Source organism: Columba livia, chromosome 7 (genome assembly GCF_036013475.1).
Source record: "Columba livia isolate bColLiv1 breed racing homer chromosome 7, bColLiv1.pat.W.v2, whole genome shotgun sequence".
Lineage (NCBI taxonomy): Eukaryota > Metazoa > Chordata > Aves > Columbiformes > Columbidae > Columba > Columba livia.
Genome location: NC_088608.1, coordinates 31,117,883 through 31,133,956, shown reverse-complemented (window position 1 = coordinate 31,133,956; position 16,074 = coordinate 31,117,883). Strand labels below are relative to the sequence as shown.

The 16,074-nt window shown below is 44.4% G+C and overlaps 1 long non-coding RNA gene across 1 annotated transcript in view; it reads right to left on the bottom strand.

Moving 5' to 3' along the window:
• Window positions 1-255: 255 nt before the first annotated feature.
• LOC135579875 (uncharacterized) overlaps window positions 256-16,074 on the bottom strand; it is a 40,491-nt gene continuing 24,672 nt past the window's right edge. Inside the window, exon 3 of the long non-coding RNA XR_010473733.1 lies at window positions 256-963. This is a non-coding gene — a long non-coding RNA (uncharacterized LOC135579875). The remainder of the gene's footprint in view (window positions 964-16,074) is intronic.

Below are 16,074 nucleotides of genomic sequence, written 5' to 3'. Positions count from 1 at the left end.
GATTATAGCTGAAACTGAGAGGGTTGCTTCACTGACTGTTCGCCCTGAATCAGTCAACACACCTTATACCTTCTGCTTGCTTTTTTGGTTTTGTTTTTCCTCCTTATCTTTGCTTTTCTCAGTAGCAGTAATTTTCTGGAAAAACTGCTTATGTGGGCCAGATCTGGAGCTGCATAAAGCCCACAGAGCTAAGCTGATTTAGAGCAGTTTAGGATCCAACCCTTCTACAACAGCTGAGTATTGAAGTCAGGGGAAGTTTAATTATCTTTGAACAGCTGATCAAACTTCAGGCCTAGCTAATACATCTGTTTCTGCCTGACCTTAACAGCAAGTCTCAGTACATTAATTAAAGAATCTCAGCAAGGTCTGACAGGTAGGTGGTTTTTAGTGTTTGGTTTTTTTTGTTGTTTTGTTTTCTTTTTGCTCCCCCCCCCTTTTAGAAATAAGAAGCAAACTCTTTCATCATTCAGAATATCCCTCATCAAACACCCCTTTACCATGAGCTAAAAACAGATACAACACCACTCCCCCTTTAACACAAACATATTTCCACCCCTCCTGTACCCCTTGTCTTTGCCAAAGATTACAGAATACCACTTCATACCAACAGAGCTTCAGAGAGCTCCTTCCCAGCTCTGGAGAGAGGATCAGGGATGCTGGTGCCCCAAAAGGGCCATTGCTTTCTTGGGTGATGGTTTGCAAGCCCAGACAGGAGATAAGGGGCTCACTGTGCCAATGGCTCTGCTGGCACTACTGTGAACATGTCTGGGAATGAGCACTACCCACCACCCTGGTACCACCTGTTGGCACAACTGACCTTTGAAAACATCAGATGAGCAGGAAGATCTCTGCCTGTCTGAGCAGGTGCAATGCATGGCTGCTATGAGACCTGAAGAGGACAATCACATCTTTAAATCCTGCAGGATTTTTGATGTTTTGGAATCAAAACCACTTCCTCAAAAGCTGTTAGGGAAAAGCAGAATAAAACAGCTCTCAACACAGCTGCTGATTCAGGACAGAGCTTGCTATTGCCTTAGCCACTTGTACTCCCAAGTGTTGCTCAAGCCAGCTTTCACCCTCAGCATGTGGTCCCTGCTGCTTCCTCCTGCAGCTGAGCTGCCTGAAGACACTTCTGTTTTACCTCTCTCCCCACCTCACTCTCACCCACTTGTTTCTGTCTCCCTGCTGCCCCTCTTGAAGGAGGGTGGTAGTTTTTACTCTGGATCATTTCACAAATCCAGTTTATAGCATCTCAGGAAGGGGAAGACAAAACCAGCTTAGCACAAGGAAACCTGTGCCCTCCCTGCTGCTCATAGAAGCATTTTAGCACAGCCCAGGACCAGCCAAGAATAACCTCATCCCCAATATTTGGGTAATCTAGATGTTAAGAGTTGCCAGGAGAAAGAGGAGAAGAAGATTAAGTCCTTTTTCACATAGTCCTGAACTCCAGAGACACAAGAGCCATTCATTTTTGCCACCCTCTGTGCTGGACAGGACACCTTGCAGCCACCCTTCACCCTCAGACACCATGCATCCCCTCAGCTTCCCTCAGAGGGTAAAAGACAACAAATTTTGCCAAAATGTACAATAGATCCTGTAATGAATGGCCACCCTTGAAGCTTGTAGATGACAGTACACTGCTCTCCTTTCTCTGCAGGAAGGGAGACAGCCAGTGATGGAGAAGCAGCGCTAAAAACAACTTGAGAGCCTTAAGAAGGGAAAAAAAGAGCAGGGCTGTGGGAAACCATTTAACTCCCTCTCCTCATGGCTGGGGAATTTCTTGTTGGCAGGACATGTGTCAGGCAGCCCTTGCAAAAAGCTCATTTTGCAGCCTTTGCAGTTCACCGCAGCATTTGCAGCAATCCCGGGCAGTAACTGAATCCACTGGTAGTACTTCGCTGTCTATAAATCCTATTGGAGCCGGGCCCATAAATAGTTCCACTGTAGTACGCAGCTGCATACAGGGCAGGAGCAAATGTTTGACATAGCGGCTGTTGGCTCCAATCAGCTTAATTGAGAAGTTGATCATATTTCCACCATTTGGCTGAGTTTTATTATAGCTACTCCTCTTTAAGAATACCCCTCACTGGTGAAGGGGAAACCACAGCAGTGCCAAACAGCTTCCTTGCATGGGAGACCCAAAGCACCCCTTAGTTGCAGGGGACTCCTCTATTCCCAGCAGCTTTTTGGAGCTGTTCTGTAGCACTCTGCTCTGTCACTGAGGTGCTGCTTCTCCATACTGATGCTCCCAGTAGTGGAGAGGAAGGCTTCAATCAGATTTTAACAAGTGGCTGAAAAAAATAAACGACAGATACCTCAGAAGACAGAGTCTAAGTGACTATGAGAAGATTACCATAAAACACAAACTTCAGATGAGAGTATATCCTACATCCAGGGATAACCCTGTGAGGAATTTGTAGCTCATTTATCACTGCGGGTCACAGGTAGGTGACAGCCACACCAAGATACAGCACAGTGGTTCCCAGAATAGGGCTCACCAACCCACCAGACCGCAGCACTTAGTATTTACAAGCCTGACAAATTCATCTGCAAGAAGCTGGGCTCTGGACCAGAAGTGGGAAGTTGCCAGTGGAAGCACTTGGGAAACCCTGGTAGTTCATCACCACAGAGAATAAACTCCAAGGTGTTTATACCACCCAAAGCTAGGAAATATCCTGTTCCAGCAGGGCTGACCCCGGGCTTTACAAGCACACAAACAGAGCCTGATGTAGGGATCCTAAATGACTACAAACATGTCAGGGTTTCAGGAGCACACAGTCCCTTTTTAAAAAAAGACAATCACCTTCCATTATCTTTCCTCCTCTCTTTTGTTATCTCCACAATGCCAATAGTTCCAATTCCCTGGTTTTCATTGGCAATAATCTCATTCATTCACTCCGAATAACCACTTAGCCTTCTACTGAATAGTCTATGCATTTGAGTGCTGAATTACTGCCTTGGAAAACCAAGGAGCACTTACTTCCCACACTCCTGATTCATGACAGGCAGTATCAGCAAGGGGGAAATAAAGAGATTCTCCATACCAAGAGAAAAATGGCCCAACATTATTTCCTTGCTTTTCACACTTTAAGATTTAAATATATGTGCTTTATAATAAGAGGGCCTTATTTGGGACTCTTCCCAGCTGCAGTTTTCACATAACCTATAGGAAGGTGATCACCTTCTCACACTTCTATCCTTCTTCCTAATTTTGCTGAAATAGCCTTAGAGAGGCAGAAATATCACTGGGGAAATATAGCAATATGCACGAGTAAGGCAAATTCTTAAGCCTCACCTCCTCAGTAAACCAGGCCAAGAAGAGTGAATCATATTACTCAGAATACAGAAGTTGCAGCCAACTATCCAGTTAGCAAATGGATTAGATGTACTTAAACAGAACTCTTTAATGATCCACATGCAACTTAGATCTTCTTCAGGTAAAATGAGGGATAAATTTCCCAATGAATTCCACCATTTGGAAAAAGAAAACCTCCCTGAGTTACTAGCCTCAGCACATTTTCTACTGTAAAAGGTTCATGCTCTGCTCATGCAGACAGAACAGAGCCTTTAATAATTTCAGGTGATGGGAGTTTCACATGCCATCCTGCCACCGCTTCTGATCTGATCAGGAGACACAGCATTGACACCAAACAGATCACTTTTCAGGTGTGCTCCAACTACCTCCTCTGTCCAATCAGCTCAGGATAGTACCTCCATATCACTTTTGAAGGCAGCTTTGGTAGATCCATGAAGATCTGGGAGAAAGCCTCCATCTACTTGGGACCACCAAAGGGTTGGGCTCAAGCCTACAAAGTCTCTATATGACAACCTGACAATTCTCGAAGCATCATAATTTCATCAAAAGGAAAAACTTGGAGAATGGGGCTGGAGGAGATATCTGAAAGCTGCCCAGGTGAGACAGCTCATTTCAGCAGACATGCCTTGCCTTGGACTGGGACTCAGCAGACAAGTCTCCCTCTGCTGTCTGCAACCACCAAGCTGGTGCTCCTGCAACAAGTCATTTTGCTGCTCTCTGCTTTGGTTTTCTCCCATTTCTTTTGTTCATTTTCCAGCAGCTCTGAGGCATGGTTTCTTATTATTTCTTGGTGTGGCACATCACACAAGGACCCCAGTTAAAGCTTGAAATCTGAAGACGCCTCTTTCACATTTGCCATACTGAAAATAGTAACATTTTGACAGCACTTTCAAAATGCTCAAGAGCAATACAGAACCAAAAGAAGTGCAAAATTAATACTATGTCTCCAATATTATGCCTTCCAAGTCTTGAGAGAGAATATCTGGGGGAAAAAATGTCTTTACAAAAGTTCTTCATTTCCCAGGTAAAGGAACATCTGAATAATTTCTCCTGTTTAATTTATCACCATGCTCTGCCACTGATAATTCTCTTTACTTCACAACCAGGAGGTACCACCCTGGCAATGAGATGAGCCTTGGCTGGATTCACAGCCATCAAGACAAAGGCAGCATCCCAGCTAGTGCTGTCCAGCCCCAGGAGCTTGCAGGAGAAGAGCTCTGGGAGGGTAGGTCACAGGGAAATTGGCATGGAGTGTTATTTGTTACCATGTGGATCACAACCCTGTCCTTTGCTCATGTACAAGCCCACCCCATATGAACCTCCAGGAGTATGCAGCCCAGCAGCAAGGAAACTGTCACTACCTCTTTAAAAGGACCATGGAAGTTTGAAGTGCTTTACTTAACTGCTGTAAAGGTCATTTGCCTTCATGAAAATGGAGTTATAATTAAGTGCATCACGTTTGCTGGCCAAGACTGTCAGAGAGGTATTAAAAACAGCAGGGATCTCTTCACCATCTCTTCTGCAACAGGTCAGGCACTCCAAGAGCCCCACTAGCTGTTGGGAACATTTTCTTCAGCTCCAGCTAAATCACTGGACATAACCTTTAGATGTGATGCAGGGTTGGGAGAAGAGAGAAAAATTCAGCTGGCAGTTTGGCCCCGAGAGGATGAAAAGCTCCATCTCTACGGAACATACTGAACAAATGCATTTTTAAAAAGGCATACCAGGAACGTCTTCTGACCCTGAAACAGGGAGCTGAAGAACACACTGAATTATAATCTTCTTAAACTGAACTGGAAGTAATAAAATTCCCCATATCTTTGCTTTCCAGGGGGGCTGAGCACTTTTTGTCTCATGGCAGCACTGGGATGAGAATTCAGGTCCCATGAAGCAGCCACTGCATGGACTTGTCCTGCTCCCAGAGCTCATAAAGGAAAGGTGTGACAGACTCCTGTTAAACTGCTCCCATCAATACAGCACCCAAGCATTTGCAGGCAATACCACTTCAATGTGCTGGCTACCAAAATCCTGTTTGCACATATTTTCCTAGCTCTCTCTATGCTATGAAGCCACTTACCAGACTGCCTGGCTGTATTTATGTCTTTGCTTTTATCATCCTCCTACCAGTGTTTCCCAATAGTTTTTTTTTTTTCCTCCTTAGTTTGAACCCTAATCATGCAACATACAACATACAGTGCAGTACACATTCTTGTGGCCCCAGAGACACAATTAGAAGCAGACTTAGCTATCACTTGTTCTTTAAAAACTCATCTGTAGTGACAGATTTTCAAAGTGAAGTGAGTTGAGACACCTCAAGTTGAAGGATGCTCAGCTTAAAAATCCATGAAAGGAGACCACCAGGCAGATGAGGGAAGGTGTCCATCTTTTGTTGTTGTTTTTAAGAAGAGTGTTTGTCACTTTCTGAAAATGCAGAGCTAGTCTCTGAAAACCACTTGTGACTACTAAAATCCTTGGCCAATAAATAACAATTACCACCCTTGTTACCGAGCAAAGGATAACAGGGAACGCAGGTCTGCATTGGAGCACATGGCAGGGAAGAGCAGCCCTCAGCTGCTGACACTGCGAACCACACGTTCCCCCTGGCAGATGCTGTCTTATCCCAAGAGCTGCCCCTGCTACTTTCTGATGGACCGTTTTCTTCAGCTGTCTAATCCTGAGCTGCAGCAAGCACACAACTCTGTTCCTTCTGGTCTCGGCGCTTGCTGGTGAACAAGTGTTCACAACCGTGCTGTGCTTCTCCTTCCCTTTGAAGGGACAGAACTGTGGGACAAAACACACTTGCCAAGTGAACTAAGAACTGAGGAATGTCAGTGTTCAACTCTACTTTGAAGAAAGCATATCTGCTAAATTATATGTGCTAAGGGTGCGGGCAAGCTTCGGCACTCAACACCCTCAGGCAGAGAAGCAAATGTGCTACCCAGGACTAGCAGCACACTTATATTAAATGTTAAAGCCCACAGCAGACAGAGACTTGATTACAGTTCTTTAAATACTGTTAAACTGATAAAAACACCATACGAAATATTTGTCGAAATTGAACCTTTCAGAAGGAGAAATAAAAACTTTGCCTCCATAATGGCAACAAAAGGCAAATGCAAGAAGAAAAAAAAAAATTATGCAAAGAGAAGATGATGGCAGGAACTGCATCCACACTGGAAGCTTCCTTGGGGACTTCCCTACAGTGATGCTCCAAAGGAGCATAAGCCACATGTATTTTTAAAAGAGAGAGTTCCAATTGATTTCAGATCATAAAAATAACAAACAGGAGGGAGATACTCCCAACTCCAAAAGCAGCAAGTGCAAAAATGACATTCCAGCCTCAAAGCTCACAGGCTGGTAACTATGGCATTAGGTGTAGAGCAGGCCCCCTCTGCAAGCTATCCTATAAAACCTGTGCTAAACCAACACTGAACTTGGGAAGAGGGAGAAGGGCAGCACTGGAAGGAGGTTCCTAATGGTACACCTCTTCCCACCCTTTGGGAGACACATCCAACAAGGTGAAGGTTCCACCCATAGCCACAGACAGATTTTCAAATTTCTTGATTCTCAGATCTCTCAATTATCTCAAAATTATTTTATCACAATAAGAAGCCTGTACACTCATTGCAGGAAACAGCATTAAAACCAGGAAATCGTTGCTTAGAATTTAATTCTAAGCAATCTTCTTTGCCCCTGCCAATTCACTTAAGCACAATAAGAATTAATAAACATTTTTGTCAATCATTACTTGTATGTAACATTCACGAGGACAAATTGAAACACACACAAATGATTTCACAACAGTTTCTAAAGGAAAAGCACTGACATGCTTACTGGAACACATACAGTTTCATGTTATTACTAGGCAAAAGTATTCAAACATTCAGCTAAGTTATTTATTTTACATGCCTACCAGGAAAAAAAACACACCGCCAATGAAGGTGCCAAAACAAAGCATTTGCCAGTAGCCACCAGTCAGAAATGCTTCACAGCAACAGACCTGTTGAGAAAACACAGCCCCGTGGATCCCATGTGCATAGCATGACACCTGCCAGGGATCATCCTGTTACACTTGTGCTACAACAAGGTGTTTGAGATCACAAAGGCACAGGAAGCTCCTTTGTGAGGAAGCCAACTTTATTTCATTTTATCCCGCCAGCTGCAAAACGCTGCTGGAGTTCAGTGTTCCCGGGACAGTACAGGTGCCACAGACTATTGCTGAAATAGCAGGCAAATAACAGAAACTAGAGGTTCATTTCTACATGAGAGATGAAAAGCATACCTGACAAATTACTATAAAAGGCACACTTGAGTTTCTAAATAATTTCCACGTTTTTGAAGTGACTTACAGTCTTTGGCAAAAGTCTTCACCAAATCTATCTACTTTATAAACATTTTTCAAAATATTTGCTCAACACTAATGATGAACTTGTTATCACAAAATTTTTCTGCTAGAATCACATTCTGAGAGTTAAACAAGCCAGGCAGGAAATAAAAATACTATGTAGTCTACTTGTTAATCAAAATGGTCCAGATTTTAAATTGAGAATAGTTAAGTTTATCCATCCTCAAACAACCCAGAAAATAATACCCATTTGCCAAAATAAATGGGTAAATAATTTCAAATGAGACCATTGCCAAACAAAAAGGGTGGCACAACTAATTTAAAGACATCATGAGGTTGGAGTTTGTGTCAGACAACTCTTGCGTGGCAGCATCACCTTTCAGGATCTGATCTCCCACTTATTTCAGAGCCCTCAGGAGTGATGAATTTTTCCACTGTACTTACTAGTGTGATTTAAACTGTTCTTTCTACAAACAAATCAGCTTTGGCATTTAGGGTTCAACTGCACTTGCTGTCCCCACTTCCACGATCCAAAGTTTCTCAAGGAGAGAGGTAGAAATAAACTTACAAGCAAAAGGGTTTATAAATAAAAGTCACACCACACCTGCACGTACACACACAGCAGCCCTCAGCCAACTGTTGCAGCTCTGTGGGCTTAACCAAGTTGCTTGGGAGAGATGAGTTTGGGACGAAAGCATTTAATAGAAATAACAGGCATTTCTGAACTACCTTTGGGGGTAACAGTCTTCATTAAGTATGTCATAAGCCTCTAGCTGGCAGCTCTGAAGTCATCTCATATTGCAAAGCAACTGACTTCGACAGACATTTAACAAGGAGAAAACCCCTCAGGGCTGGCTATTCAAGCAGAAGCGGCTGAAATTGAAGCCTTGCTCAAAACGCACTCTGGAGGTGGACTCCTAAAGTCCTGATTAGATGCATCCTATATGAAATAGCAACTTTTAAAAATGTAATAGTTAAAAGAGGTGGAGACAGCTTGCACTGGCTGCCAAGCACTGAGCACACAAAGCTTTCATAGGGCATTTAAGGTGCTCAGTCACTCTCTGTGGCCACAGAGTCCCCCAAAAATGGGTCCTTCAGCCCTTGTGCTCTGACATCCTGCTCAGCTGCGCAGGATTTCCAGGTGACACTTTCTGTAAGAGTCCCTGTATATCTCCTGCTAACAACCTCTGATCTCATAGGTCACACGAGAAATGAAATTACATTCTTGAGCATCACCATGTCACTTGCCTCCTTACAGCTAAATAAGGGGTGCAGAAGTAGGCGGCTATTTAAAGAAAGCCAGCATAGCTACTGGACAGGTCCTAGGGTAGAGACATTACACACGTATACGTTACTGCTCCCCCCAAAAACAGGCTTGTATCCATGAGCAGCTTCAACGGGGGGATTTTGCAGTGCTTTACCAAAGTTTTTCACACACCTTGGAAACAGAGGTGTTCCAAGCACAACACAAAAAAAAGCCAAGCTCCATCACAGCTGTTTTGAGACAGCTTGGCTAAGTTTAGAGGAGTGTGCGGAGACCCTGCCAGGCCCTGCCTGCAGGCTCCTTTGCCTGCTGATTGGAGGACAACTCTGCAGCCACGAGCCAGGCACTGGGAGAAGAGGACGCAGTGCCTTGTGCTATGGAAGAACGCACATCCCAAGACAACATTGAGCTGAGCACCATGATGGCTGGACCAAAGGTGCAGCATCAATTATAGAGGGATGCTACAACTGGGGTGCTACCAGGCACAATGGCCTCCAGTTCTCAAACCTCCAAAGCAAAATGTCAGGCCCATCTTTCCGTGTGGATTCTCTAGATACAGACACTTTTACAGATAGTGAAAAAGCACATTAAGGTGGTACACAAGATGCCCAGAAACACACTCATGGTGATTCACAAGAAAGGAGGAGCTCATCTTGTGCTCATTTGCATCCACTCAGACAACCACGGTATGGATTATGTTCTAGATACTTGTATGGATCTCTATCAGGGCTAAATAAGCCTTGACAACACTACTTGGACTCTTAAAACAGTTTTCTGAGATACACACAATACAATTGATCATACAATAGTGTAGTTGTAGCCCTCCCCAAAGAACATAACCTTTGTTGAGGTAATAAAAAAATGCACAAGTATTACCTGAAACCTACATAGGTTCCATGAATGTGTAAATAGCTGAAAAATTTTAGTGCCAGCAGCTTTGTTCTATTGCTGGTTTGTCTCAAGGTTTGCATGTGACTGAGCTACATAGCAGTTAAATTACAAAACCAAGACTCATGCATGCAATTAGAGCACTGGGTGTTCTGGTGTCTCAAACATGTTTTACATTGTCTGGGCATTTAGCAATATTTAAGCAAATGCAGACTGCATGCTTGGCAGAGACAGGACTTCAATGACAAGGACAGAGAACATATGATCACAGAAAGCAATGCTCACACCTCCAAGCTTCATCTTGAAGGCTATCCACATATCATCAAGAAGTCTTACTGAGGACTGAAGAGAAAGAGACTTCTAGATTGTGATGGTACCAGATTCACTAAAAACAGACATGATCTTTGAGTTTTGTGATACTTCAAGCACAGAATATCCCTAACAGAAATCAGCAAAACTTAACCAGTATCACGTTAAGCCGCATGATTGATTTCACTAGATAGTTTGGCCTTTAGATCCTGGGCTGACTCAAGACCTTCTGAGGCACTTCACAACAAAAATTAGAGGGAAGAAAAAAGTGAAGGAGGTCAATGCCCCATTAAGTCACAATGAAATCTGCCAGGCAATGCAGTTATGTGAGGACTCTGTGCCATAGACTTTGGTATCCTTTAATGCCCTTTCCAAGTCTGAAATCATTGCATCTCCTATTAGCTTAAAATGGGACCCAGGACACAGTTCATTTAAATGGGCAGTAATTTAACTCCTCTGCTGCATGCTCCAGGGAAAAGAGAGTAAGGGAAAGGCAGCAAATCTCTGCAGCCCATGGCTACAGGAATCCTGATTGCCCAAAGCAGCACCAGGTCATTTTATCTTATGTAGTGTGAAAGAGTGGGCTAGGATTAGCATTTTATGCAGTGCTTAATCTTTACATTTAAAACTATATAGTACCAGTCTGGGCACATCTTTCTTTGGTAGAGTCCTGCCTGGTGGGATTTGATACATGTGTTCTGCCCCAACTTCAGCCCCTTCCAAAGGAGCTGGGAAGTGGGAGCCAGGCACAGCCCTGCTCATCACAGAATGTTAGGGATTGGAAGGGACCTCAAAAGATCATCCAGTCCAATCCCTCTGCCAGAGCAGGAACACCTAGATGAGGCTATACAGGAATGTGTCCAGGCGGGTTTTGAATGTCTCCAGTTAGCCAGGCACTTACATTTCAGAGCCTGGTTGCTCAGTGATCTATAAACTGATGCTCATGCAGACGAAACTGAGACGGTTCAACCTCCCTCCCCACCCAAAAAAAAAAAAAAGCAAGCTTTACAGGACAATCAAAAGCAAGCTGCAAAGAACACTTTAGGTGACACTTCTTCCTTACAGGGAACGACAGAAGAACAGCATTGGGAAGGTGAGCAGCCCGAACATGAGCTGCAGGCAGCCCCTAAGTCAGCCAGCAAGAGCTGAGAAGCAGGCACACCTTTAGGAAGCCGCTTCCCCCTGCGCCGTCCCTCCTGCGGGAAAGGCGGGGGGTGACGGAGATGCTCACAGGCTCTCTGAGGAATGCCTTGTATGTCTTGCTGCCAGTTGCTGGGGGACGCTGACATCGTCTGGGACAGAATTAGAAAACCTTGAGCAGGAGGGCAATGCGGCACAAGTGCTAAGTCAGCCGTGGGCTATATGCGGCGCACCAGTTGGTGCCTTCTTTCCCCTTCTTCAGATACTCGTTCCTTTGCCCGTTCCTTCAGCACAGCTTCACTTCAGCCTACACTGCCCTGCGCCTCTGGCTGCATGCAGGCTACTAGCACCTTACGCAGCACTTGAAGGAGCCAAGAGGTGAATCCTGCCTCTAAAACACACCCATCACCCACCCTCAAGCTAACAGAGCACTTTCTTTGTGCTCATAATCCAACCTTTGTGACATTATATAATGCTGTCTCCAGCATTCATCCGCTGCTGTCCTACTTCCCTGTCATTAACAGAGCCCATTGTGCCAGCCCTAACTCTCTGCTGGTCACATTCCTGCCCCATCACCTCCAGGTCCCCTTCCGTGCTGTGCCCTGCTCCCAGACCACCTTCCCAAGGACAGGACACCCTCACTGGACCAAGACCCCTGAACACACTGACACAGCCATTTATTAGACTTGCCTCTCTTCTGCACAAGCTTCCTCAGCTTACCATACTGTCCTGCAGCTGCCAGCATCTTGGATAACAAATGTCTTTGCTTTTCTGCCTTGCACATTGTGAGCACTGACAAAGTCAAATAATTAGTAGATTAATTAGGCAGCCTGTTGCACACAGTCAGCATTACAGCCTGAAGCTGAGATCCTGAGAGAGTGTGCTGGCAGCGGATCCCTGGCTTGTTACTTTAAGCCTGTGGTGAAATGCGTGAGAATCAAATCAGTCAAGCAGGCCAGCCAAGGAAGCCATCTCATTCTTATGGCCAAAGCCACAATTTTAAGAGATGACACAAGCACCTCTGTAGCATCTAAATCATATTCTGTGATTCTGCGATCTTGATGTGGAAAAATGCACCCAGTCTTTATCAGTTCAAGACCTGCTTAAGCACAGTGAAATGGATTACATATTCCTTCAAAACGTGTTATAAATTATGGTAACCCTTACATACTTCAAAACTGCCTAAATGCCCAGTTTCTTTCTACATCTTAAGTTCTTGGCCTCAAATAGTCCCCCAGCAACAAGTTACACAGCATCTTTTCTTGAACTTCCCTGTACATGTTGTGACTTTGGATAATGGGATGACTCCCCACTTAGAAGCTGAATAAAGTAGGTGGTTGTACCAGGGCACAGCTCCAAATCATTGCAATCTTTCTCAAAGCTTGGTGCTTGCCAAATGGTACATGTACACTTGCAACTTTTCCCGCTGACATTGCAGCCACTCAACCTTCAGAAGAGGAACATAGCAAACATTCAACAGCAACAGGTGTTAGATACTAGTTTATCAGAGGAAAGAGAGGACGTGTCAGACAGCTGAAATGATAGAAGATAAATGTGCATGGGACAGGAGAAAGGCTTCTTTGAGACTGGAATACGTTGACTGCCTTTAGGTATTTGTAAACACTGTCTATATCCTCAGTGTTGCACACCTTGCCTGAAAGTGAACTTCCACCACAGCCTTCTGTGTCACCACCAAAACTTCCCCTAGTTCTTGATCTGGCACCTTGTGATGAACTTGCCAACAATTTCACAAAAAGCAAGGAAACCACATTGGAAGCCAGAACTCAAACACACTTAACTCACAGTGATCCTTTTGGCAATAAGGTAATAGCATATAAATTAGCATGATCTCACCTAAAAAGGATCTCTTCCTCTGCAGCCTCATAAAACCAGCCCTCTGGCTGCCCTGGCTGTCTTGGGCAGAGTAAAGCATGCTGAAGGAAACTGGTGGCGCAAGCTCCTCAGAGCAAACTTACCCTGGAAGCAACATGCTTTACCTTCTGACCCTATACAACACTGCAGATAAATTGCAACTAGTAGAAACGTCTCTTGGGCAATCATTATAGCATGCGTGGCTTGGTGGATATATCAAAAGTGTAAAAGGAAAAGAAAGTTTCTAAGTGGATAATGAAGAACCAAGTACCTTGTTTTTAAGTTACTGGGTAAGTGGAAAGTTAATTACATTTCCAGGCATTTTAGACAGCAAAAGGCAAAAGTCTCAAAGAGAGTTCATTGTGAAACAGAGCAGAAGCAACAGCAGTCATCCTTTTATCCAACAGCTCCATGGCTTGCATGCTCACCTGAAATATGGAAGATCTAGTCTCCACTGCGTGAACTTAAACCATCACATCCCTCCTCCTGAAGGAAGGCCTGACTCCCTGGGCTCTAAGAAACCCCAAGACAGAGCCATCCTGTTAAAACTGAACCAGAAAGGCAGAGACTTCAGAGGAACTGCACAGGGAATGCAGCCCAGAGTAGGAACTCCCACTTCCATTCTGGTGCTGCAATCATTACCGCCTCTGCGTAACTTTAGCCTGAAAAGAGGAATGTATTCCACCTCAGAAGTTTCTGAATGAATCATGTCAATGCTGTGGATGGAGAACACACTTGTAGCCATAATGCATAAAAGTTTTGAGTTGGCCAGAACCACATCCTCATGAATTAAACCATTTGTAAAAAAAACAGGCAAACCCCAAGCAAGCTGACCCCTGTTTCCATAGGTAGCAGCTCTAACAGGACACACTTTCCAACCAACAGCTTTCTCACTTCAAGATTTCCTGGGCCCTTGGGAAATCTGAAGCTCCACCACCATTAATTATGCCTCCCTTCAACATGGATTCTCCTGCCGGAGAGAGGCATCCACACACTCCCAGAAGCTGTGCACCCAACAAGGCAGATGCCAGTGATAATTTGCATCCTCAGCTGCTGCTGCTTTCCCTTAGAAGCAGATCTCAGCAAGTCCTAGCAAGCACAAGTGAGAGGCTGGGGGTTTCTTCGAGTATTCCTGCTCACATGTAGCTGCTGCTAAAAGTGGAAGAGAAGCCCTCCTGCTGCAGCCCCTGGAACCAGCTCTGCACCGAGGGTGAGACAGTATGACACCACAGAGACCTGCAAACAGAAGCTCCCACACAAGAGCACAGGGACACATCTCCTCTGCATCACTTGGGATGACTTTGCTCCCTAGCGACAGACCTGATGCACTCCCAGAGATGCCTTGGGATCCATCCAAGCTTGCCAGGCAGATAGACCCTGTGGTGTCCCATACCAGGCCCAGAAAACTGACTGGATCCAAGTCCTTAACCCAGCAAATTAAATAAGGACCTGCCATCCTCTTCCTCCTTTGCACCTGTTTATCTGATCAATATAAAATCATTTTGTGGTAGCCTCACAAAACCTCCTTTTATGGCACCATAAAGCCTGTCCAGGCACATCTGCATTCTTAGACAGGCCACACTGTGCCAAGCCAGAAGTAAGTTCATGCTTCATTTTTGAAAGCCTATCTTCCTTATAAATATATTAGATGTTGGCTTTCAGGCTTACTTCATTGCATACCTTAGGTGACCACAGAAGTTACTAGATCATCACTGGTTCTCACATGCGTAGAAATGCATAAAAATTATTTTAGACTATTTCCACCCAATTTAAAGCTCCAGGATCCATTTTTACTGGTGGACTGTGCTAGAGTTTGATTTGCACAATGCAAAACATCAGCATCGCCAGAGCAAACCTGCAGTGATGCAGGACAGGCCATGCCATCACCTTCCCAGGCAGACCAGCAGGGCAGGGATCCCTCCATCAAGCACCTTGAAAGCAGCCAGCAGCACTCATAAATCACAGGCTCTTTGTCCCAAAGTATTAACAAAACTCAAGGTGGCGGTGGGGGGGAAAGAAATAAAATCTCTCCTGGTCTGTGTTCTCTAAAGCAGAGACTGAGCCAAGGCTTCACACTGTATGCATAAGTATATGTGCATTGATTCAAAAGAGATGACAACTTTCAAAATACCTCTTGCTCAAGGGCATGGGCTGTAGCAAAGAAGAGCCCTGAGTACAGGTTTTCATACATGAAAATACATCTTTAGCCACTCTCCATCCTTTTTTTTTTTTTCCCTGTACCTTTTGGTCAACTTATCTTCCTTAAATCACACCAATCTAAAATTCAAGTGCTCAAATACCCTGCCAGACTTTGGATGCAAACTGTCTGTCCAGGCCTTCATGCTGTAAACTTCTAATTACAAAACACTCCACAGTATAGTTCATGAGACAGAAATGTGAGCCCCATTAAAAGCCTTCCACTTACTAGTGCAGAACTTCAGGAGTCTGGAAAGCAAATGGGAGGGAGATTGCTGAAAAAAGGAGGAAAATCAGCAGTTCTGCATTTTTCTGCAGAAAGTCTCAATCAAATGGACCTGGAAGAACCATTAGGTTTGAAAGAGTTAGAAGCTGTTTTGCTGCACTAGAAAGTCTCCTGAAAATAGAAAAGCCATCTTCTCCTGAGAGTTGTGTCTCCTGGAGGGCATGGGGAACAAGGAGGTCCACCAGGAGACTGAGGGGTGGAAAGAAACAAGAAACACAGGATGGGCAGGCAATCAAGGTGAAAACAGAAGCACCTCCTTTTACTGCTTGCTAGCTTCAAATCACAAATACGTCACAAAATGAAACCCTTTGTGGGGGAAAACATAACATCTGGCTGATCTCCATTCTATAAGGGCACCGCTTATCCCTAGGAGAAGAGAAAGAAGTTCAAAGGAAAATATTAAAGGAAGCAGTTTTCAATTTTAAATGGTCTTAACGTAATAAAAAGGAATAGTAAGA